General features: G+C 35.1%; 1 non-coding gene and 1 pseudogene across 1 annotated transcript; one reads left to right on the top strand and one right to left on the bottom strand.

The window, feature by feature from the left end:
• Positions 1–26,750, top strand: part of LOC143410740 (transport and Golgi organization protein 1 homolog) — a 39,853-nt pseudogene extending 13,103 nt beyond the window's left edge.
• On the bottom strand, positions 4,920–5,026 carry LOC143411022 (U6 spliceosomal RNA). The gene has a single exon (XR_013092753.1). It is a non-coding gene; the product is annotated as a U6 spliceosomal RNA (small nuclear RNA).
• Positions 26,751–27,151: the final 401 nt, after the last annotated feature.

A 27,151-nucleotide genomic window follows, 5' to 3' on the forward strand; every position in this document is an offset into this window, starting at 1 on the left:
ATGAGAAACAATTTTTCAAAAAAAATCCCCAATAATGGCATCAATAGCATTCTACTTTTGTGTTGCTCACTCTCATTTTATCAGTAAATTACATTATGACTAATTGTTTTATTTTATCCATCCAGTATGGTGCTATGAAGCCATAATTACTGTATTTTGTGTTTTTAAAGGTTCTGGTCTGTAAGCATAGCTATAGCATTATCCTGCACCAGTGCAGGGCTTAGCAGCACTGATCCTGACCCCGCCCCCATCTGCACACACAGAGTGTAGGAGAACTCATGGCAGGGGGGATTCAGTTAATTTGAGAAGGAATAACATATCAGTTCTTCCATTTTCCAGAAGACATTTCATTCATATATGAACACTACTGACTTCTGAACTGTCTTTAACTCCATAAGGTTCTGAAAATGAATCACGCACCATTAAGATTTGTTATTTTCATGCTCCAAAACTTTCAAGATTAGGGAAAACTTGGCTTACAAAATTAAGCATGAATTATTTCCCTGGCCTTTTAGGTTCCACCACAAAATGATGTCAATCACCTTTATATGTAAAATCTTCCCAAATGTCATTTAATGTGTCTCAAGTGCTGAGATACTGAGCCAATGGGCAGACTTCACCAGCAGTCAAATTCATAGACCAATAGTGATTGGAGGGCCTGGGGTTGTAGCTCAGTGGTAGAGTGCTTGTCTAACATGTGAGGCACTGGGTTTGATTCTCAGCACTGCATACAAATAAATAAAATTAAGGTCCATCAAAAACTAAAAAAAAAAATTTAAAAATTAGGCAAAAGCTTAAAAAAATAGTAGTGAATGGAATCTCAGGGTTGAGAAAGACCTTAGAGGCAACTGGTCCAACTTCCTTTTTTTTAGAGAGAGGGAGAGAGAGAGAGAGAGAGAGATAGTTTTAATATTTATTTTTTAGTTATCTGCAGACACAACATCTTTTTTTTTTTTTTTTTTAATGTGGTGCTGAAGATCGAACCCTGGCCGCACGGCCAGACCAGCGCACTACCGCTTGAGCCACATCCCCAGCCCAACTGGTCCAACTTCTTAATAACTGCACGTTGGACTCCTAGCTGTTTAATCAAACGTACCCCAGGCTCATGTAACTCATACTGAAATTCCACCCCTACAAGCTCTCAGGTCTAATTGGAATTCTACCTCATTCACAGAGCCTCAATGCAGGTCTGTACCCAATATCCTTTAGTCTCTCTTGATATTACTGTGTTCTTTTTAAATAGCTGTCATCTGTCCACTCAATAAATAGTTGTTGAGTATCTCTGCCAGGTGCCAGATGCTGTGTTAAGCCTTGGCTCATTCCACCTGTAAATCTGCAAACCAAGACTCCCTCTCTTTCAGCTTTCTTAAAATTTTTAACACAAAGTTTCACCAGCACTAAATCCATGTTTGTTGAATGTCACCCTGTCTATATATCTCTGGTTTTAAAAATTTTCCTTTAGTAAATATTGTTCTGATAGCAGTTGTATGGCCATGGAAGTAGTGGAGAGTAGACTGGAGATTGTTCATTTTATAATTGAAGGGTCTGACAGCTCTAATTAGGATTTTGAAGTTTTCTTCTCTGTGTTAATTGTCTTTAGGAGAGCCACATATTCCAGGCACTGTGATTCATATATTTAGTGAAACACTGATGAATATTGAAACTGAAGAGAGACAATTCTTATTCTATAGCATAAAATAAAATAGCCATTTCCCCTTTCAATTTTAGAGCTACTTATAACAGAAGGTACTCCTGTTGATGATGCTGATACAGAAAAACAACTAAAGGACATAAAGTTGGAAGAGCCAGCAGATGCCACCCTTTTGGACAACGTGCTTTCCTTGTTATATTCATATTTGCTTTATTTCACTAAGATGGTAAGTTTGACATAGTTTCTTCAATTAGAATGTTGATTATTTATTAGTTTTTAAGTGGCTTCTGGTCATGAAGTGAAGAACTTAAAATGTCTTTATGAAAATGACTCCTGACCCTTTGAGTAGATAGCTCCTAAAACAAAAGCCATAGGGGTGTGGCTTAATGGCTACTTAATTTAGCATATGAGGAAGATTTGCTGTCTACCAAGGCTGGACATTTGTACACCTGTAAAAACTTGGTTCTTCCCCTCAGAACCTTTCATTCTGGCAGGGAGATAATAGCATTCACTTGAAACACAGTAAGATAATGGCAGAAAGAGAGGTATTTATTTGATGGTAGAACATTATTGTCCATAAATGCATTTATTATGGTTGGAAGGGTGATCAATAAGGTCAGAAAGTAGTTGAGATGTGTTTGAAGCACAGGCAAAGGGCAAACAGGAGTGTGACATGTGGTTTGTTGTTGATTAGACAGGCTGGGGTGGAGGATGGTGGGGGAAGCTGGCAGTCAGAAGAAATGTGTTCAGAGAAATGGAAACATGAAGAAAAGGATATTTGGGGAGGCCAGGAGAATGTAAATAGTTGGTGTTGTATAACGTGTGAAGTTGGAGGGGGATGGTCTGTTGGAGAGGCCAGCAAATCTTAAAGGAAGTCATGGGCCAAAGTAGCATTAGACCAGTAATAGTGGGGATCCTTAGAAAGTTTTAAGAATGAAAGGAATTAGGTTAGATCTGTTTCTTAGAAAGAGTCACTTAAGGCTGACCTTTCTAAAGAAAATTATGATCCAAACAAGACATTTAATCTGTCTAGAAGCTTATCTAAGCATTTTAGGACTTACCTCCCCGTCATGGTATTTGTTGATGTTGGACTTTTAGAGTTTAATTATAGGAATGAGAAAGCTTTTAGAGCTTGGAGGATAAGATGGTCCTAGGGCCATTGTGACAGTAATCCTTCTCAACTGAAGTTGTTTCCTGTAAGTTGTGTTATTTCAAGACTTGTTTAAGAAAAGTGATGTTGTTGTTTTCCTTGTAAAATGTATAGATTTTGAAGCCAGGTAGATCTGGTTTCAAATCCCAAGGTTATCATTTAGAAGTTTGGGCAAATAACTAAACTTTTGAATATCAGATTCCCCATCTGAAAAATGTAGATAATGCTTACTCCAATCATAAGAATTAAATGATTTGACAAGGTAAAGTGTCTGGTGAGATGTCTGGCATTTTGTAGGGTTTTACCCCCACGCACCCCCTAATTCTCATGTAGGCAGTCAGAGGTGGTATAAAGACAATGAATACCTGGGGAGGAGAGACCACCAGGGTGGAAAAGATGTGATGGGGAGAAATGAATCAGTTTTCAGTTGGCTCCATGTTTGTTCATGGTGGTGGCAGCCACCTGGGTAAGGAGTATGTACAAGCCAGGCAGTTAGAATAATGATATTTCCAGTGATTAAAGCCCAGTCTTCCACAGTCATAATTTGATTATCAGAATGAATCAACATCACTTGGAAAGTTTACAGCCTCACAATATGGGAAGGATTTCTTTATTCATATTTTTAGGTATGCACAGAGCCCTCCTCTAGGTCTAGGTCGGGGTACACGAATGTGGTGCAGGTATGGTCAGTGATTTTGCGGTTATGGGTAAGACATTGATGTGAGTGGCAAAGAAGAGGCACAATGTTACGAGACTGATTTGAAAGGAGCCTTCAAAAAGGCATTTTGATGGCCCAGTATGTACAGGACATTGTGTGAGGACTAAAAGAGTCTAACAGGTCTAAGGCATGATTGTGATTTTTGAAAGCCTTAAGAAAAGGACTTAACAAATATATGCAAAAATTATGAACAAGTCAATGTAAAATCTTAAACAAGTAGTATGATATCTGATAGGACTGGAGAGTAATAGGCTCTGATGTGTTTGGGAGATGTGCACCAATCAGATTCATTGATCAATGGAATCTTAGTAGAATCTTAGTGTTAGAAGAAACCTTGGAAGGCTGTTAGTCTAGTTTCTCACTCATTGCTGTAATTTTCTTTACTGTGGCCCTAACGAGTAGTTATGAGGCCTGTACACCAGTATTTCCTAGCAGGAGTCACTCTCTTACAAGGCTATATGTTCTTCTGTTGTCTAGTTCATCCTTGTATTGACTCCAAATTTTCCTCCACATGATTTCCTCTATAAAATTGAATTCGTTTCTACATAGAAATCCTTTAAATATTTGAAGTTATATCTTAATTTAAAAATTATTTTTAGTATTTTTATCATGGAAACTTTCAAATAAGAGCAGAGAGAATAGTAGGGGACTATAGGTAATCATAACATACTGTACATTTCAGAATACTAGAAGAAAAGATTGTGAAAGTTTTACCATAAATGATGTTTGAGGAGGTAGATATATTTAACCTGATTTAAACGTTACATAGTGTATACATGCATCAAAATGTCATGTTACCTACTTCAATAATTATAATGTTTATTTCTATTTACTAATTAAAAAATAAATTTAATTAGAAAAGCTTTAAAGAAAAGCATAGAGAATAGTATAATGAACCCATGGGCCATCACCCAACTTAACAGTAATTCCTTGATAGCCAATATCAGTGAGTTTTTTTTTAATTTGTTCTAATTGGTTATACATGATAGCAGAATGCATTTTGATTCATTGTACATAAATGGAACAAAACTTTTCCTAGTTGTACACAACACGTGTAGTAGTCCTACATGTACCTCGGGTAATGAGGTTCATCTCATTCCACCATCTTTCCTATCCCTATGCCCTCTTGCCTGTCCTACCTCCCCTTTGCCCAATCACAGTTCCTCCATTCTTTCCATGCCCCTTGCCACCCACCTCACCCCCATTATGGGTCAGCATCCACTTTCAGAGAGAACATACAGCTTTTGGTTTTTGGGATTGGCTTACTTCCCTTAGCCTGATATTCCCATTCACCCGCAGATGCCATAATTTTTTTCTCTTTTAATGCTATAAGTAACATTTCATTTTGTATATGTACCACAGTTTCTTTATCCATTCATCTGTTGAAGGGTTGTTTCCACAAAACTAAGGAATGCTTCACAAATGTGGGTGTCATCCTTGCTCAGGGACCATGCTAATTTTTTCTGTATTGTCCCAATTTTAGTATATGTGCTGCCAAAGCAATCACACTCTGAGTTTTAACAAATGTAGATACCCATGTAAAAACTACCATAATCAAGATATAGAACAGTTTTTTCACTAGAAAAGGGGTTTCCTTGGGATCCTTCCCAGTGAGTTCCTTCACCACCTGTTCCAGGCAACCACTGATAACTTTTTTTTTTTAAACTATAGATTCATTTTTCCTACAGTACTATTTCATATATATGCCCCTATAAGTGGACTCATATCTAGGAGTGCAATTGCCTCCTATGTTTAATGTATGTTTTTATCTTATGTGATACTGTCAAGCCATGCTAATAAATGACCACAATCATTTTATACTTCCACCAGCAATTTAGGAGACTTCCACTTGACTTCATCTTCACTAGCACTTGGGCCATTCTAGTGGGTATGCCTTTGTGAGTTTATTTCCTGATAACTAATGATATTGAGTGAACTTTTTTTTTTTTTTGAGATAGGGTCTTACTAACTTGCTTAGGCTCAAACTAACTTGCCAGCCTCAAACTTGGTATCCTCCTACCTCAACCTTCTGAGCTGCTGGGATTACAGACATGTGCTATCATGCCTGGATCAAATACTTCTTCATGAGCTTGTTGACCATACTGTTTTTGTATGTCAACTCTCTCTGGTTAGCTGGAATCCAGACTTCTCCCAGCTCAGTGCCAACTGTGGGATTGGTTAGCTTATAGTTGTTCTTGGCCCTCGCAGGTACTGCTTAGAATGTAGCCCCAAACTGAAGACCACCTCCATGCAGATTTCTGGAACTCTTTTTCTTTGTGGCTCCCATCTTTCTTGTAGTTTTCTCTACATGTTTTTGGCTGCTTAATCTCCTGGAACTCTGGTCTCTTTCTCCTCAGTGAGACTGTTAGGCCCCATTTGGGTTCCCCTTCCCAAACTGAGGTCTAGAGGGTGCCTCAAGGTAGAATGCTCACCTATTTGTTCTCCTTCTCTTAGGGGTGACAGTTGCATGTCCCTTGTGGCTTTCTATTTGAAAAATAGCTCTTTAAAAATATATTTTGACTGTGCATGGTGGCACATGCCTTAATATCCTAGTGGCTCGGGAAGCTGAGAGAGAATCATGAGTTCAAAGCCAGCCTTAGCAAAAGTGAGGTTCTACGTAACTCAGTGAGACCCTGTCTCTAAATAAAATACAAAATGGGGCTGAGACTGGGGATGTGGCTCAGTGATCAAGTGCTCCTGAGTTCAATCCCTGGTACCAAAAATATATATATTCCAACTTTCTGGTTGCTTTCAGTGGGAGAACAAGTCTCATATAAGTTAATTGATTTCTCCTTTTGTTGTAACTTTTTGCAATAATTGAAAAAAATACGTTTGTGGGACTTCTAGGATATATTGTAGTTTTGGTGAATAAATGACATCCCCCTGGTACAACAATTTAACCTGTTTTCTCTATTGCCTTGTTTTTTTTTTTTTTTTGGTGGTGCTGGGATTGAACCTCGGGCTCCATGCATTCTAGGCAAGTGCTGAGCTAACAACCTCAGCTTCTCTCTGTTGCTTTATATTTCTTGGAAATTCATAGTCAGGTTTAGGTTCAATTCTTTTTCTTATGAAAACTTAATAGGAAATATTGCATTGACATATGCATATCCTCTCCTTTGATGTTGACTACTAGTCAACAGTGACGTTGGTGAGATTTGCTAATATATTATAGGTTGCAAAATAGCAATGGTCTGAGTTGCTGGATTTTTCTTTCTTCATTTAAAGGATGGGATGCCTACACAAATAAAAATTTAATTATTCTTTTTTTTTTGGGGGGGGGGTATTGGGAATTAAACTCAGGGGCATTTGGCTAGTGAGCCATATCCCAGCCCTATTTTGTATTTTATTTATATACAGTGTTTCACTGAGTTGCTTAGCAATTCCCTTTTGCTGAGGCTGACTTTGAACTTGCTATCCTCCCTCCTCAGCCTCCCTAGCTACTGGGATTACAAGTGTGTGCCACGGCGCCTGGCTATAATTGATTATTCTTTACACAGTTATTTGGTTTGTATAGTTAAGGTAGGAGATAAATATTTGATTCCTTTTCTTTATTTAAACACTTTTCAGAATAGTAAGGTATTCTTCTAGGTTATCAAATGATACCCAAAGGGGCTTGAAATCTTGTTATTGTTTCATTGTTTTTATTTGTTGCCATAAAATTAATTAGTTCTTTCATATATTTAAGTTTTTGTCTTAAATAAATTTTTTAAATTATAAAAACCAGGTTATCTAAAAGAAAAGAATGATCCAGAGGGATTCTAGCCAGGTGTGAGACAATGTGATGATATAGGGCCTGTTACAAACTGGAAAATTTAAAGTATGCTCAATTTAAAGTATTTAGATTCAGGCTTGGGTTGTGGTTCAGTGGTAGAGCGCTTGCCTAGCATGCATGAGGCACAGGGTTAGGGTTAGGGTTAGGGTTAGGGTTAGATGGTTAGGGTTAGGGGTTCGATCCTTAGCACCATATAAAAACAAAATAATGTGTCCACCTGAAACTAAAGATACATAAATAAATTTTTTAAAAAAGTATTTAGATTCATTATACTTGAAAACACTGCAAGTGAACAAAAAATATGAGACTGTCAGTATCTTTTCTCTTGAAGAAACTATTGGAAAATATTGAGGAGGTGGATTTCTGACGAGGAGGTTGGTTTAGAATTGCCATGATTCTTTGTGACTGTTTTGTTATAAATTTAAGGTTTCCCATTTCTTCTAATTTGTCTGTTTCAGCTGTTTACTACATTGCCTGATGAGTATCAACCTGGGCCTGATTTTTATGGACTACCATGGGAGCCTGTAGTTTTCACTGTTTTCTTTGGATTGGTATCCTTTGTCATTTTCTTTTGGAGAACTGTTCTTGTTGTGAGTAAATTAACTTACTTATACCTTAGCACATAAGCACAAGGATTATCTTATATAGTCACTGCCCCCCCACTTTTTTTCCTTTTCAGTTGCTAAAACACAGATTAGTGGTTTAAGTCAAACTAACCTTATAAAATAATTTAGTGTGGGTGCAGTTGGTAGAACTGGTAATTCTTACAGCCATCCTGACCAGTAGTTTCATACGTATCATAAGTCTTAAAAGTGGGATAAAAAATGGGATAGGTTAGATAAATATCCTTTATGTAGCATATATGTCTAGTAATCTATATTAAAGAAATAACTATGCTTTGAAGATTTTGGTAATGTTTTTCAGTGGAACAGTGTATTAGATTGAAGACTTAGCACAACCTAATTCATTTAGGGGATATTGTATGTTCGCTTAATGGAATAGTAGGCAGATTTATCTATTTCAAAGCTTTGAGGTACAGAAAATGCTCACAATTAAATGTGAAGTGGAAAAAAAAGCAGAAACAAAGATTTAAATGTTGATGAACTGTATGTTAATATAAACACATATAAACAGGGGGAAATGCTACAAAGAAATACAGTAATATGAGAAAAAGGAGATAATTTTTCCAGTCTTTTATATATATTTTTCCCAGATTTTATGATTTGATCATATATTCAGAAAATACCTTTTTATTTGGAAGTATAGATTATGTGTTGTCCAAAAATCCATTAAATGTTTTGTTCATTAAGTCTTTTTTTTCTGAGCAGAATTAGTCTATCTCTGTGTATGTGTGTACACATATGTATAAGCTTATATATACATATGTTTGTACTGTAGGTCATTCTGTTTCATAGTTATTTAACATAATTGGAAGAAAATTATTTTAGGTAAATGGACTTTGCATATGAAAAGCCTAACAGTTAAAGAGGCCAAAAGCATTGGATACAAATCTTTTCAAATCTGAGTGTTCTTTTTCTGATTTCTTAATTATATCAGACATATCATTGTTAAGGTAAGTTTCCTCTCCTTGTACAATTGAGTGTAAAATCTCTTAAAAAGCATTCCCTTCTTAAGTAGAAGAATCATTTGCCTGGATTCCTGTGAGGAATTTTCACAGTTCAATCTCATTGAACTTTTTCTCAGTTAAAAGGAAAAAGGAAATAGAAGGATAAAGAGAAGGGAAAAACATGAAAACACTTTATATTTCTCTCTTGTTTCTTTCATTTCAAGAAAGAAACAATACCTGTTTCTCTTTTCACTAGGTTATGTGGGATCTGGTTCCTAGCTGTTGCTCCTCAGTTTCAGCATTTGACTTTGGAGCTTTAGTCTCTTCCTTAGATGACTGCTTTTATGCTACTTCCCATTTTCTTCTGTTGTCATTTTGAGTAAAAGGTTAGCAAGGCTATGACATTAAAGAAATGCCATTTCTTTCTGTGTTGGAGTTTTCTGAATGCAATTTCCTATTACGAAGATCCCATGGATGATCCATGGACACATCTGAGTATTCCATCACCATTTATAACATTTGAAAGGACAAGTATATGCTAAGTTACAAAGAAATTTAGTGATGTTTTTAAAAAAAATTCTGCTTAGGTTTTATTATCAGGCAGTTTATTGCTGTCTTTAGGAAATGATTGTTTTTGTCCTTTCCAGAATATGTTAATTGTCATTTCTCTTGTTGCTTGTGCATTTTCTTCTACCAGTCTTCCCTTTCAGATTTCTTGCTATATATTTAGTGGTTTGTAGAAATAAGATGATGTAGCCTATTAGTTTCTAAATTCAGCCAATAGGCAAATTTAAATTGGAGTTCTAAGATGTTTTCTGGTGAGTGAAAGTGGCATATCTTAGTATAAAGATTATGCCTTAATATCGTTTCCTCAGATTCCTTTTGATTGTTTCTAGACTTTATCCTGGTTATTTAGAATTCTCAAGTAAATGATTTTGAGTACACACACACACACACACATACACACACACATCTTTACTGTGAAATAAGGTACATATCTTAGTGTGTTTATGTCAGAGCCTATTTATGAAATATAACTACCAATTAAATTTAAAATGCTTGTTAACCTTTACTTATTTTTAATCCTATAAATTTATTATTCTGAACCAGAATGTTATTAAATTCTCACTTGGTTATGATTCTGACTGTTGTTTTAGGAATGCTGTTTCGATGTTTGACATCAAATTTAATCTTTTTTCTCTCTTCTAGGTAAAAGATAGAGTATATCAAGGTAAATTTTTAGGTTTCTTAAACTTGTATTGTATTGGTGTTTGATGTGTGTTTTATGTATGTTAGAAGTAGATACAGTGACTTTTAATGTCTATTACTTTTTTTTACCTCCTGAAAATTTTACTATTCCTAGGTTGCTAGCATGGATAACTGAGTAGATGATGCTGGTTCCAACTCTAAGATAGGAGATAAAGAGGAGGAACAAATTGTGGATAGGGAGATGATAAGTTTTAATTTGGGGCAGATTAACTTTGAATATTGATGTAATGCAGATGTATTACATTTGAAGAGTATTTCTATGCTAATGATTTAATCATGCATTAAGTAATTGAGTAGATAATTTAAAGAATGGTAATGTGAATCAGTATGCTTTCATTTCTGTTTTTCTTTGCAAAGAATTAAATGATTCCATTTTCTGAAAAGAAAGTGTTTTGAGAAGGGAGGAATATCAAGCTACAACACTTTACTGTATTTTCCATCTGTGAAATAAGCTTAAATTGAAATATCATTTTGGATGGGAAGGGTACCTGGAATTGAACTCTGGGGCACTCTACTGAGCCACATCCCAAACCCCCTATATTTAGAGACCAAGTCTCACTTAGTTGCTTAGTGTCTCGCTCTTGCTGAGGCTGGCTTTGAACTTGGGATCCTTCTAGCTCAGCCTCCTGAGCCACTGGGATTACAGGTGTGCACCACCACACCCAGCAAAATATCATTGTTCTTATATTTTTCTTAAATTTTAATAATTTTATACTCTTATTGCTAATAAGCATAGATTGCTTTTTAAAAGCATACTAGTTATGCTAAGAAGTATTTCCTCATAGTACCATATAACATGTCTTTACTTTTAGTAGATTGAGTAATTGGATTTCATTTAGTGATTGTAATAATCTTGTGTATTTCCCCCTTTTAGTCACTGAACAGCAAATTGCCCAAAAGATAATCAATTTCATGAAAGAAGATGAAGAACTGATACAGAAATTTTCAAAGTATGAACAGAAGGTATAATTATTTTTTTGTTTCTTTCTCCCTTGGTTCTAGCTTGAATCATTTCTACCTGTTTTAATTTAAAAATCATATTTTAAAGTTTTTATTTCATTATTTCCTACAAATCATCCAAATTCTAAGCAGTCATATGTATTAAGTACTGCTTTCTTCTGGAAAGGGTCACTTGTCTGGAAGTAACTTGTATAGTAGCACTATAATTTGTGTATCTTAATTCTGAATGCTTTATTTACATAGATAAAGGAATCAGAGAAACAGATCCAAGAAACCATGAAACAAAACATGATTCTTTCTGATGAAGCAACTAAATATAAGGTAAAAATCCCTTCTTTGGGGGGAATTACATTCTAAACTCAAAAGTAAATGTAATGAGTGAGTAATCTTGACACCTTTTTTCCCAGGATAAAATAAAGCTTCTTGAAAAAGCTAAAGAATTTCTGGATGAGAGAGCTAAAAGTCTTCATGTTATGTTAGAATCTGAAAGAGAACAGAATGCTAAGAATCACGACTTGGTAAGAGTTTTGCTGCTAAGTGTTGCTTTAATTTGGCTTTTGAAATATTTTGTAAAATTGGTTAAGTTGAACTTAGTCCAGCTGTTAAATAAAGTAAGATTAGGAGTCAAGGAAGTTGAACCCACATCTGTGCCCATTTTGTGGAACTTTTAAGTACTGATACAACAAATTATTTTTATGGGCCTAGGAAATATTTTTATTCTCAACCTTGGATAATTTTCATATTGCTTTGCTCTGCCCTTGGAAACATGCAGATCAACTAAAAAACTATTGTCCAATTGAACAGTATTTGTTTACTTTTTACTTGAAAGAGTAATGAATTAATCAATTTTCTGTACTTAAAAAAATTTTACTTACATATTTCATTTTCAATTTCTATAAGTTTCTGTAATTACATAAAAGTTGCAAAAGATAGTAGAGAGTGTGTTCTGAAATATCCTGCCCCCAAGTAAGCTTGATCACCTAGCTGAGGTAGTATTTATCAGATTTCGTCACTGTAAAAATTCTTTCCAATCCTTTTCATATTATATTCTTTGGAAGTTACCATGCACAGCCCACAGTTAAAGTATGAAGAGTTATGAGCTCAGGATGCAGCTCATGGTAGAGCACTTGCCTAGCATGCATGAGGCCCAGGATTCAATCCCAGGCATTGCAAACAAAGATTGGGGAGTTATGTCCACTTCCTTAAGGAGCGAATATCTTTATAAATTTTTGGGAATTCTTCTGTATGTGAGATTAGTCTATTCTCCCTTAAATTTTATCATTTTTTACTTCAGATAAGAAAATTTTAAAAATGATCTTGGGAAAATTTTTTTCTCTATCACTAGAAAAAAAATTACTAATTTGAACTGATTTATTTAAAACAGTAATTAATTAATTTTCTATGCTTTAAAACATTTTATTATTGCATTATGATTTTCTATACTTTGACCTTTTTTTCTGGTTATCTCATAAACAGTAAGGTTGTGGATGCCATGAAATATTTATGACTTCATTTTCCCTCATCTCTTTCAGTTCTTGATTTTTTGCTTAGTCCAAAGCTGGATCCCCTGCATTACTGAAATGTAATGGGATGGCTTGACAAATATTTTGTTGTGTTTATCTTTTTTAGTATATATATGTGTGTACACACACGCACACACGCACACACACACACACACACACACACACACACATATCACTGTTTCTACTGAAATCCTAATGCATATTTTGTGTTCTGTTTTCACCTGGCAGATAATTGAAAATAAGAAATCTATAGAGAAGCTTGAAGATGTCATTTCAGTGAATACTTCTGAATTTTCAGAGGTAAAGCTGCCAACTCTTGCTAATGGGATAGTTGGCATAATGGGATATTAATACTATATCTTAGTTTTGTTGCGGACCAAAAATTTGAAGTGTGCTAAAATGTGCAAAAAATGAGAACTATATGATGTCTGGTTTGGGAAAGTATAACTTTGTTTTTTCTTTGGAATTAATTCACTAACTCTAGTGTTTTGCATTAGCTTCAAATTGTCTTTAATGAAGCTAAGCTTCGTGAAGAGAAGGTGAAGTTGGAATGCTGTCAGCTTCAGAAAGAAAATACCATACTTAAGACGACGAAAGAGCAGGTAAAGAAAATTTGATGTCATACATAATGTAAACTAGAGAAGTGAATATCATTATCTTGTATCTTTCTTGGATCTGTTTCTGAGGTAAGGAATATTCATGTAGGACCTTTTCTAGATATGCAAAGTTTAAACATGCTCCCTAAATTGAGTGCATGTATATGTTCTCCATCTGTTTTGGATTTTTGGATTATTGCTTTTCTTATCAAATGTCAATCAGTTATTAACTTGCATAGCCTCAAAGAAACTTTTTAAACCAGAAAATTAAGTATTTTATGATCCTCTTTTGAGTAGTTACTGATTCACTGCCCAAGGGAAGATTACATGATAAGGAGTCTAAATTTAGGAGACAGTCATATGTGCCCAGCCATTCCTGCTGGAGGTAAATTATTTGAATTGGCAGCAATTTTCTGGGGAATGCAATAAACAGGGTCAACTTCCTGAGAACTCTGATGTTCTTACTGCAGCTGTGAGAGTTGGGGCCACTCTGCCCTCTTCCTTAACCAAGGTCTCAACCCCCTCCATTGAGGCAGGCCACCGAGGAGTATGGTTCTCTATTTCTTTGTCTAAGTCTTGTAATCCTGATGTATCCAGTGCAGAAACCCCTCCCTAACCCACAGGAATTCGTGTGTTTTGACTTTTCAGTTGCAGCAGGAAGTCAAAGACTGGTGTACATCACACGCTGAGCTCAGTGAACACATCAAATCATTTGAGAAGTCCCAGAAAGATTTACTTGTATTTCTTAATCACAAAGATGATACTATTAATGTAAGTTAATACTCCAAATACATGTTTCATCTCATGATTTCTCCTGAAATCTTCTGAATTAAAATCGAGAGTCTTCCAACCTTTTGCTTCTTTTCTAGGCTTTGACTAATTATATCACACAGTTGAATCGGTTACAATGTGAATCTGAATCTGAGGATCAAAATAGAGAAGATGAGTCAGATGAATTAACCAACGGAGAGGTAGCAGGTAAGATCAGTCTCAGGGAGGTTGAATCCTTTTTTTGCTTTCCTGTCTTTAATTAAGTATTTATACAGATGCCAATTTTCAGCTAGCTGATTTTCTTCTTAAGCTTCAGGGTTGTAGACACATATCACTGGATCTATAGATATGTCTGTTGCATTGGCAGAGGTGGGTTGCTGGGGTATAATGTAGCAATAGGCATGTGAAGAACACTGACCTTTTCTATCCCATTGAAAACTAGTAAGTACACTGCAGATACAATAGTCATATCCTGTACAATACTTAGAGTATTGAACATTGTACAGTAAGAGAAATTTATTTCTTATGCAGATGATAGTTGATTTTGATACTCATCATCTCTATGGCTCTGTGGTTTTAAGGTCCACAGTCAGTCTTAAGAGTCCAGAGGTAGTTGGAACCATAAACTAAGGCTGTGAGAACAGAGTCTAGAGACTATCAGAAAGCTAGAGAGAGGGAGTGTAACAGTGTTTACTGATGAGGAAAATATTTCCAGATGTTTTCTCCCAAGTTGGATATTGCTTACATAGCAAGTATTTCAAACTACACCTGGTAGTAGATTCAGGGAGAAAATAGAGGATTGAATCTTTCTAAATAAGACACTTGCCCAGGTGAAGATAGATCTGAGAGAGAAGAAAAGCTTTTATCTTACAAGAATAGCATAGATAACATTTTAGTTGTGCAAACTAGAAATTCACCTTTTTTTGTTTTGTTTTTAAGACAGACAGTACTTTTATTTATTTTTATGCTGAGGATCAAACTCAGTGCCTCACACATTCTAGGTGAGCACTCTACCACTGAGCCACAACCCCAGCCTGAAATTCACCTCTCTCTCTCTTTTTTTTAAATCTAAGCTTGCAATTCTCTTAAAAGTCATTAGTCTAATCAGTTTAGTTATTTAATTGATTTTTTTTCTTCTGGTGTTTGAACACAATCATTATTTAGTTTGGGGAAGTTAGGAGAATATAGAGTTAAAAGTAAGGAAAGAAAAAGCAAAAGTCTTTTGTTTTTTAGGTGATCGGAATGAGAAGATCAAAGATCAAATTAAGCAGATGATGGATGTCTCTCGGGTATAGTTCTTTGTAAGAGTCCCATAGTGCCTGTGAATTCTTCCTGTGCCTCACTTTTAAGAATACCTCTCTTTTCTGCAATTTTTAGACACAAACTACAATATCAGTAGTTGAAGAGGATCTAAAACTTTTACAACTTATGCTAAGAGCCTCGATGCCCACAAAATGTAATCTAAAAGGTGGGTTCTTTTTGAGAAGAAATTGCCATGTTGGAAAGACTTAAAATTTTATTGGAAAGATAAAGAATGGCTTCTTGCTTTCATGCTTCTTACTTTTCTTGGCACTACTCCCTCAAACAAGTTCTTAAGTCCTTGTACACATATAGAGATAAGCTGTTTTATCCTTTACAGACCAAATAAAGAAATTAGAAGGTGACTGCAATTCACTACAGTCTTCTAAAGTTGGACTGGAAGAGGAATGCAAAACTCTAAGGCAGAAAGTGGAGATTTTAAATGAACTCTACCAGAAAAATGAGATGGCACTACAAAAGTAAGATTTTCATTGTTTGTTATTGTTATCACTGTGTGAACTAATAGATAATTTTATGTTTTCTTAAGATTATTTACAATTTCTTCTAGTTGTAATAAGTAGAGATTTGTCTTTTTTCCTTTGTGTTTTGTTTCCTATAAGTTGCATTTTTCTTTCCATTGTCAGTCTTAAGAGTCCTGAGGTAGTTGGAACCATAAACTAAGGCTGTGAGGACATCGTAATCAATTGTCAAATTCATATGAAGGCAGGAAGTGGTAAAATGGTATTAACAGTCACTGATGTGGAAATACCTCTCAAAGTTCTAGACCCTTTCTATGATCTCCCTATTTATTTTAATTACCTTTCATTGTGATCAGTTATGTAATTCTAATGTTTTGAACTTGTATCTCTAACTCTGGACCTTTAAAAATACTGAGTGATTTGGAATGACATGTTTTAGTAGAATAAAAACTTCAAAAAGGGATAATATTTACTTATTGATGGTACAAGTTTTGGACTTGAATACCTCAGATGTTCACACAAAATTGAACTGTGGCAAGGACCTTAGGAGTTATGATTACAGAAGTACTTGTTTGTAGAATATATTTATATATTAATCTTCTTAGTGTGGAGCTAGTTATTTTTTGAAAGTTCATTTGAAGTTTTTAATCCACAAAAATACTTGGATTCTCTAAAAATAGGTTGTGTCAGATTTTATTTGTTTGCACCTGATTTTACTCTTCGGTATATATATATATCTTGTAAAGCAAAGACAGACCTTCTTACAGACCTAACTATTTTTAGGTATTTTGACTTCTGTTGCCTAATTAATGCATTAAATATTGAAACCTTTCCATTAACTTTTCTAAAATTCTGTGATCTCCAATCGACCTTTTTAGAATCTCAAATTTTTGTTCAGGCCAGTTCTAAATTCCTGGCCTGTTTCAAAGAAACATTTCTCATTTTATCACTTTTTTTTTTTAAAGAACACTTGTTTTCTCTGTCCCTACTAGTAATCTGAATGACCTAAATGGCAATTAATTTTTTTGTAATGCAGTTAAATTGTAGCACTATTTTTCTCAACTCCTCCAAAATTCATTCAGTCATCATCTGTGGTTTTTGCTCTTTTTACTCATCCCCAGGTACTATGTTAGTTCATGCCTGTGTCATCTTTTCTGTTTCTAACCTAGATCATCTGTCTTCATTCTACATTTTTTATATTTGTATATAACTTATTTCAAATTCTTAGTAGTTTTCTCTATAGCCGCTTGAGTGGACTTTCTAAAATATAAGTCTGTCCATGTCAATATGTGCGTGTGGTTTATGAAGAATTTGCTTTCTATTTGATGACCTGTTCTTTTTTTCTTCCTTGTATCTTTTTAATAGTTTAAATATTTTTAATTATTTTCCTCATCCCCTGTATAAGCTTGATGTAATCATAAATTATAATGGAATTATAATTATATAATTATAATTTTATTCATCTTCTCATAATTTAAAGGCCATGGTGTATATTCTGGATTTAATAAAAACCTGACATAGATTAATAGGTTTATTATTTTTTTTTATGGGCTTTAAGTAGCTCCTGAATCAGATAACTGTTGTGGCATTGTATGTTAGTACTTCATATACTGTGAACTCCACAAGACATTCATTCAATTTATACACATATTTAAAGTTTCTGTAGTTCTGCATTCTACACTGTTGGTTTCTTATTTGAAATTATTTTCATTCTATTTGAACATTGTCCTTTAATGATAGATTTGATTAGTGTATCAAAGGTAATACAAGGATAAACAGAGAATAGTATTTTATTCACTAAATATTGCTACCTTTATAATCTGTATTAGGTTGACATGAACTTCATGATTAGAGTTAAAACCAGTTTCCATTTTTAAAGGATCTTTCTTTTGGCTACTGAATTTTGACTGTTACTTAGTTTTAGCAATTTAAAAATATCCAATTAATTACCATCTGTTTTAAATTTTTTCTTTAAGGAGTCCATTATCATTGTTGTTTGGTCTTATCCCTCTTCTAGTTTCTGTAGTCCTTTCTCTTTTCTTAACAGTTGTATTGGGAAGTGCCTAGGTGTAGTTTTCCCCACCCCACCCACTTTTCCTCTTGCAGTTATGTTGCTTGGGACCATTAAACACTTCTTGAATTTTCGAGTCTTTTTCTAAATGTTGATTTTACCTCATTCTCTCTTCTGATTATAATAATGTATATTAGAATTTGATTTCCCCTGCCTCCTACATTCTGGATTTACTTCTTCTGGATATTTTCTTCTGACCTATGTTAAAAGCTCTAGGATTTATTTCATTTCCCAAATCTGCTGTTAAAATCATTCATTGAGTTTAGGATTTTAAAAAATTCAGGGTTTAAAATATTATTTTAGTTGTAGATGGACACAATATTTTATTTTTTATAGGATTTTTTTAAGAGAGAGAGAAAGAATTTTAATATTTATTTTTTAGTTTTTGGCAGACACAACATCTTTGTTTGCATGGGGTGCTGAGGATTGAACCCGGGGCCGCACGCATGCCAGGCAAGCACGCTACCGCTTGAGCCACATCCCCAGCCTGACACAATATTTTATTTATTTTATGTGGTGTTGAGGACTGATCCCAGTGCCCCACACATGTGGGGCCTGTGCTTCACCACTGAGCCACAACCCCAGTCCTATTTCAGTACTACAGCTCAAACCCAGGACCTTGAACCATGTGCTCTACTATTGAGCTACCTCCCCAGACTCCTTGCTCTTTCTCATAAGGGACTAGGGTCTTACTGCTTTCCAAGCTATCTTTAATCTCATAATTCTGCCTCTGCCTCCTGAGTATCTTCGACTGTAGGTAGGTCACCACACCCAACTATTTCTTTGTTTTATAGTTTCTAATCCTTTGACAAAATTCATAATCTTTTTTTCCTCTTTTGTGGTGCTGGGGTTTGAACCCCAGAGCCTTGTGCATGCAAGGCAGCACTCTACCAACTAAACTATATTCCCAGCCCTGAAATTCATAATCTTGACTTTACTTTTTTGACTATATAAAGCACAGTGATTTTAAAACATGTGCGGATAACCCCATTAGCTGGTTTCCTTTTCTGTGGGATTTTTTCTCACAGAATTTTGTCTTATGGAGTGCCTGGTCAGTTTTGATTGGCCAACATTGTTGTGATAATTATAGATGAAATTTGAGGACTAAGACGAAGTTATCTTCTTATAGAAAAGTGTTGAGGTTACTTGAGTAAGATTGTCACTTTAAACTTAGTCAGCAATTAAGATAATTAAAAAATGACTTGTCTTTTCAATGTTTTTCAGTATTGTTCCTTTTGGATTTTTTTGCCTGTTCATCACTTAAGTGTGCAGTACTTTCTAATCTAAACTCAAAGGCTAGGGCTTTTATTAAGGGTCCCTTTATTGGTAGCCTCATTTTTCCTCTAAGCCCAGGAATTTAATGAAGGCTTGGTTCAGACTCATATCTTTGTGTTATCTTCAATAGGAGAAAAGTATCTTAAAGTGCCAGCCTTACTTGTAATTCTGAGATTCCTTTTTCTAATGGATCTTGGCCACATACATATATCTTCACTGACTTTTTAGCTTGGATCCCTTCAAACACAATTTTATATTCTTATAAAGATGTTTTGATTGTTCTTAGTGCTCTCAGACTAACTCTTTGATAATTGGAAACAAAATTCTCTCTGTCCTTCAAGATTCAGTTTTCTCCATATTCCTTCTTAAGCCAGTGGGGAAAATTATTATATTCCTTTAGGCATCATTTATACCTGAAACAGTGAGCTCTTTTATTCTTTAGCATCTTACAAGGTAACTAGTATATTATAGCCACTCATAAAATACTTGCTGAAGAATTAAATGAGAAGCTATATAAGAATATATTATCCCCTTTTTCTATTTGGTACCAGTAATCCTTTTTTACTGTAGTTCTTCTGGTTTATGGAAAATTAAGTTTCAAGTTAATTATCTTTCGAATTGGAAATATGGCTAAAGTAGTACAAAGATAGCAGAAAATAGTATTTTTTAAATCATTAAATGTGGCTACCTTTGTGTCAGTAGATGAACATCTTGAGTTTCATGATCAGAGTTAAAACTTGTCAGTAGATAATACTCTGATAGTGGGTCACTTTGGCTTCTTTTTCTGGTTGATAGACATTATCAAAACTCAGATTTGTCTTTTTGCTTAATTTACAATTCTTTTGAAATAAATATCTAAAGTGTGAAAAATGTTCTGTGGTTAATTGCATAGCTAAAAGATATATTCTAGAAGATTTTTTCTTTGACTGACTATATGGTACCAGTCTTGGATTGAGAAAAGAGTTCCTCCATGACAAAGATATACTTAGTGTCCTACCCATGGCAGAAACGAGAAAAGAATTATCCCCTGCTTTATCCTAATATGTTTAATTATGTTAGGTTGATCAGTCCTGATCTTCCACATTGAAGTAAAGTGAGTTTTTATTATCTTACACACAGGAGACTTGCCCTTGGGGCACATGTTGTTTTCACATTTATTTTATTTACTGGTAAGTAGAGAATTAAGAGGATAAGTTAGAAAATGTAAGTGATTTGCCAGAGTTTGATTTATGAAATTGCAGGTTTGAATTCCTATTTTATGTGCCTAAGCATTTTATAGAATTGTGGGAAGTGATATTCACAAAGAGAAACTTTTGATTTGATAACTGGTTTTCTTTTAGGAAACAGAGTCAAGAAGAATGTGAGAGACTTGAAAAAGAGCAGCAGCTGTCAGCTGCAGATGAAAAGATGGTTTCCGCTGTACAGGAAGTTAAAAATTACAAGTGAGTTCAGTTTCTAAAGGAGGGTGTCAATGTCTCATGAATTAGTGTTAGCTTTCTTTTTAATTTTTTTTTTACATTATGTAGATAGAAGAAAATAGCATGGAAGTATAAATAACGAGAGGATATGAACACATTCAATTCACACAGGAGAAAAAATAAATTTCAACTTAACAAATGAAAAATGTTAACAAAAATTTACTTGTACCCAATGGGCAAGACCATAGGGAACTTGGTCAATGCAAACAGTTCTGGGGGTTTTGTATGTTGTAGTAATTCTTTAAGAAATCAGTTTGCTGTGTGTTATATCAAGACCCACAAAAGTGTGGCATTTGATAGACCTTGGAAATCTTCTATGGATATAATTTGAAAAAAAGAAAAAGTTTTAAGGAGGAAGATATTTCTAGCAGAATTACTTGAGAACACACTGATGAACAGTTAAGAAAATTATAATTTATCAATTCAGAATCTCTAGCAATTAAATGATAAAGAAGTTATTAGTATTAGGTTTTTATTTTATTTATTTATTTATTTATTTATTTTTGGTGCTTTACTACTAAGCTACATCCTTAGACCTTTTTTTCACTTTGAGACAGCATCTCAGTTGCATAGGTTCCCACTTAATTGCTGAGACTGACCTCGAACTTGTGATCCTCCAGCCTCAGCTTCCCAATCATTGGGATTACTGGCATGTGGCATTGCACCTGGTCTGTAGTATTAGTTTTGAACACACTGGATTCATATAACTTTAGAAATGTTTTTCTTATGTATGATAAAAGTCTTTAAAAGTATAGCTGATGGAATAAAGAGAAAATGGTCAGAATGTTTCAAATTTTATTCAATTGTTGTAATTCTTAGGCGGAGAATTGAAGAGATGGAAGAAGAATTACAGAAAACCGAGCGCTCATTTAAAAACCAGGTAGTAATTAATACTGTCCTGTAGTTGCAGAATTCTTTGATATCTAATACAGACAATTATAGGCTATAATAATGAATCCCTAAAAACATTTTTTTAATGTGTTGTCTTTTTCAGATTGCTATGCATGAGAAGAAAGCTCATGATAATTGGGTAAGATTTTTTTCCCCTTTTCTTTATTTTTTGCATAGCCTACCGCAACTGAATTTGAATATTTTCTCTTTAATAGCTCAAAGCTCGTTCTGCAGAAAGAGCTATAGCTGAAGAGAAAAGGGAAGCTGCTAATTTGAGACAGAAGTATGTGATTTTTGGTATCTTACTGTATGTTTTATAGTGTTTTAAGGTTATGCTAGATATTATCTATGATTGCTGTTTCATAATTCAGCCCATTCTTTCTCAATATTCAAGACTACTGGAAATGACCCAAAAGATGGCAATGCGGCAAGATGAACCTGTGATTGTAAAACCAATGCCGGGGAGACCAAATTTACAAAATCCTCCTCGGAGAGGTAGGGGGCACTTTGTAAAAGGAGCTATTTTATTTCTTGGTGCAGAATGTATGTAAATTACTTTTTATTTCTGTGTGTAATGGTTATGAAATAATCTGAATGATTTGCTAAAGCGGGAGGTGTGGGGGTTGGTGTCAGGGAGAAGGCTGCCTTAAAGTAGTAACACGGCATTGTTGTCTTTAGGTCCACTGAGCCATAATGGCTCTTTTGGTCCATCCCCCGTGAGTGGTGGAGACTGTTTCCCTTCACTGACAGCAGAGCCAGCTGGGAGACCTCCTTCTGCTACTCTTAATCAAAGAGATATGCCTAGAAATGGATTTGGTGAGCATTCACATGTTGCTTTATAGTAAACTGCTTCAAGGTTTTGGTTTTTTTTCCCTTTTGAATATTCTAATGAAAACATAGAATTTGGGCCTGTACAATATATAGAAGATAATTTCTTACTTTATCTTAGTGAATGTTTTCTGTAAAATCTGTTCTAGAATAGAAAACATTTTTTTTTTCCTGGAGGTCCCTGTATTGTTTTTTTTCTTTTAAATTTTACACTGTGAAGTGTAAACCTTTATCTTTAAATTAAATCTCTATGGTGTTCCTTTTCCACATATTATAAAAGTAGCCTTAAACTTTATGTAGCATACATATTTCCAATATGAAATACTTAGTCTTATTTCCAATTCTAAATAGGACTGTAGTCTTGGTAAGATTGGAAGTCAGGTTATACAGACTAAAGAAAAGCCAACTTACACATACTTCAAGGCTGTAGCTTAAAGTTTAGGACCAGTACGTATTAATTTGCTGTTCTATCAACCCAAAGCAGTTCTTTATTTTACTTAAGTCTCTTCATAAATTGTGATTTATGTATTGGGCAACCCATTTTTTTTAAATATTTTTAATTGTAGATGGTGTGGTGCTGAGAATCAAACCCAGTGCCTCACACATGCTAGGCAAACACTCTGCAACTGAGCTACAACCCCAACCCCTGAGCAACCCATTTTAATGTTGCTTTCTAGTTATTGTTGAACCCTGACCTGTCCACCAGTGGTTTATTTCTTCTGAAAAATACATACAAGGGCTCTGATCTTTTTTCCCAAGGGTCAATGGATGGACCTTTACCTCGTACTCAATGGTCTTCTGAGGCATCTGGGAAACCCGTTGCCTCTGGTAAAGAGACCAAGTAATTTCAAAGAATCTGTAATTGTGGATGCAGGATTTTTATTCTCTTCATGTTAGAATAAGTCTGAATCCATTCTTTGATCTCTAACAGACCCAGGATGTGGTCCAGCTCACATGAATAGCAGCTCCAAAAGTTCTTCTCCAGCTAAGGTGACGGATGAGGGCAAGGTAAGTTCTGTAGTTACTGTGAATCACGTGGTCATGCAGGAACATGTTGCTTTCCTACAGTACTTGCTCTTTGCTTTATCCTTCTTTGTGTTCTATTTGTACCATCCCATTTGTTTTTTAAAAAGCAAACTGTTCCCCAAGAACCTGAGACCCCCTCAGTTTCTACCATTACTTCTTTAACTGAGCATCCAGTTGGAGTAAGTACTTAGAGGTTGAGAACTGAATTGGGTTTTATTCTGTGCATTTCTGGGAAGGATATTCAGAGCATGACACTGATCTTGTTTGCTTTAAACTGCATGCAATATTGAGCTTACTTTTCTCCTTGGAAATGTGGCTTAAGTGTGTACAACTATAATGAACTACAGAATGTGAAAAGTTATCACTCTAACTTTATATGGTGTTTTGTGTTGAATGTTCTAAGGCAAAGTAAATTCATTATAAATTATATAATTCATCATTTTTATTTTTGTTTGGAAGAATGCTATTTAAGAATTCCTCCATTTGTGCAAACCCTATTTTGAGTGATTTGAATTAGATTGGTATCAGATTTTCTGAAAGTGAAATACTGTTTCAGTGCAACAATGATAATCTGAAATGACCTCTTGAGCCAGTCCCAAGCAATGGTCTCATTTGTTCACATAACTGCATTTTCTTGTAACTGTGTTGCTATTATATCTGGTAGGTCTTCTGCAGCTCTATAATAAAATAAATTTTTAATTGTTTAGTTTCAAACTCACTACTCATAGGAAATGATAAATCAATATCTCAAATGGTGTACAGTAAATGAAAGTAAATATTAAAGCCTTGTCTTCCTAATTTGTGTATATAGCATTGTGTTGGAAAATACTTCTCAAGTTCCAGTGTATACATATTCCAGGAATATACATCTCTGGAGCAATCTAAGGGCAGCTTAGATAAGACCCCCAAACCCCTTTGTAGTAGAAGATTTAAAAGAGAGCAAAGACCCGTTGTTATAGAGGAGTAGAGGTGGGAAAAGCATGGCTTGCAGGCAAACCTGGGATTGAGACCCTTTAATATGCAGTGTGGCCTTCAACAAATTATCATAATCCATTTGCTTTTGTTCCCTCTTATTTAAAACAAGACAGTCTACTTAAAGATCTCAGAGGTTGAATAATTATGAAAGACTTACTGAAGATACTCTGAATAGTAGCTATTATTACATGGGTAAAGAATGTATTTTTCATTTTATTCTGTTCATTCTTAATATGGAAGTAATGAGCTATTGTGATGAAAGGGAAGTGATGGGGAGGAGGGGGACTCCCTTTGAAATAGGTTGTAGTGAATACAGCATGACATACTGGTCAGAAATCACCTCTGTTAATAACCTCTGCCAGTCCTCTTGCCTTTCCCTTTCCTGAGCAGATATAATCACTAACAAACTGCTCCCTCTTGTGGAATCCTTCTAACTTCTGTAAGCTGTCAGTGGGAATACACAGGAGGGGTGGGTAGAGTTTTGTTGCACTGATGGTGTTCTCTGGACAGGTGCCTGTTTTGGTTTTAGCTTTTATCGGTGTTGGTACTTTGTCTTAATACATAGGAATTTTAAAACTTTTAACTTCTTTAAAATCTTAAATTGCAGGTTAATATGGCTATGAAAGGGCCCCCTCCTTTCTCAGGGGTACCCTTCATGGGCCCCCCTATGGAACCCCCGATGCGACGGCCTCCACCACCTCCCTTTTGGTATGGACCGCCATTTCAGCTCGGTGGGCCTTTTGGGCCTCGGCCAATTCCTCCACCATTTGGTATGATGATCTGAACAGTAGTGATTGACTTATAAATCACATTCATCTTTCATTTCTATTGCTTGCTAAAACAGTTGGTTGCTATCTCAGGTCTTAACAATGAAAGGATACAGCTGAGTACATTTTAACTTTTCCTCCAGTTTTTTGGGACATATGGGACACTACATAATCTTATACTGAGATAGGCAATAGCTATCTCATAGACAAGGATAAGGGGCTATATAGAGAAAAGCCAGAAATATTACTTCTGCAGATGTTTGTTGAAAATATGTTGATATGCACTGCAATAGATGAAAAGGTGGATGAGACACATGCCATAACTTAAAATTTTGTCACAGATATGAAAATCCTATAACATAAAGTTTGTAATCACCCATAATGGAATCATAGGCAGTAGGTTATAGAATATAGAAAAGGAAAAGTCAAACCCTCCTTACCTTGAGAAAAGTCAGAGGGAAGTGTTAAAGAGGAGGATTTAACAGTGACCTAATAAATGTTGCTGATTTAATTAGGTGGCTGTGGAAGGCCTTTTCCAGGAGGGCATGCACCTTGATTCTGATGGCATGTGTAAAGTCCATGCTGAAATACTTCATGAATTTTTAATGGATACAGTAATAAATAGTGGGATTTCCTTTTATCAAAATTTCTTTGATGTAGTAAAGTTCTTATTTCATAATCTATCATCTTGTCATGGTAATATAGTACTTCCAAATATAAATGGAGCTCTTGTGAGATAGAAATAATTCTGCAATTATATAGTAGGGAAAGATAAAAGATAAGCCTGGAGCTAGGTAGAGCCATGTTTAAATCCTTAATATGTTGCTTCATGGCTGGTTGGCCAGGCTATAACCTAAACTTGTTCCATTTCAGTTTGCCTTATCTGGCAAGTCAGGATGTTCACCAGTTGATGTTCTAGGCTTGGGAGAAATTAAAGACTATATTAACATACTTGAAATCACCCAAGTTCAGAAATTTCTGGGTATTTACATAACTTCCTTTTTATTTTCCAGGTCCTAGTATCCGTCCACCAATAGGCTTCAGAGAATATGCACCAGGTGTTCCACCTGGACAATGGGATTTGCCTTTTGACCCTCGTGATTTTTTTCCAGGACCTGCACCATTTAGACCTTTAGGCTCATTTGGCCCAAGAGAGTACTTCATTCCTGGTGCCCCATTACCACCTCCAACTCATGGTCCCCAAGACTATGGGCCACCACCTGCTGCAAAAGACTTAATGTCTTCAGGCTTTAAAGATGAACCTCCACCTACACCCGATTCTCAGAGTAGTGAGGGCTGTTCACAGGCCTTAAAACAGGGCCCATAAAATTAACCTCTGAAACTTAGTCAGAAAGTGGACTATGAACTATTCATTGTGTTGAAGGATTATTGGCTTCAAAATATAAAAGTTTATTTTAAATGGTTTATGTTTTTAGAATGAAGCTGCCTTGGTGCAGTATACATTTGGAGCCAAAATATTTTCCCCCTAAATATCCCCCACTTAAACTAGAGTATCCTTCCAACTTTAAAATGTGCAATAAGGAATACCTTTGTTTTAGTTAATGTAGCATATACAATTGCTAAATGGTTTAGAATGTCATAATTATGGACATTTCCTGTGGAAATGCTTTAAGAACATGTATTTCCAGTATCCTATTTTTAGTGTATTCCAGTTGATAACAGAGAAATGGTGTTTTATAAGCTTGATTTTTCTCTTTAAATATCTGGTCGCAGAGACTGTTACGCTAAAAATGTTTACTCAAAAATCATAAACTTCATTTTCCTTCTTGCTGAAGTTCTTTGTTGTAATAGTTCATAAAAAAATTGTTTATTAATATTTCCCAAGTGTCTGTTGATTCATTGGATCGTCATGAGACTTTGTGCCATTGGGGAAGCATGTAAACTCACTCTCAGAACTGAAGATGGTGACTTGGCAGCATATTTCCTGTTGCTCACTGTTAAGGAGGCTGGACCTTGGTCAACTGTGGACTTATACAGAGGAATTTCTTTTACTTGTGAGAAGTCTTGTGGCTCTATTTTTGTAGCACATTCATGTACTTTTTTCTAACCACTGTCCATGTGAGA

The sequence above is a fragment of the Callospermophilus lateralis genome, chromosome 11 (genome assembly GCF_048772815.1).
Source record: "Callospermophilus lateralis isolate mCalLat2 chromosome 11, mCalLat2.hap1, whole genome shotgun sequence".
Classification (NCBI taxonomy): Eukaryota; Metazoa; Chordata; class Mammalia; order Rodentia; family Sciuridae; genus Callospermophilus; species Callospermophilus lateralis.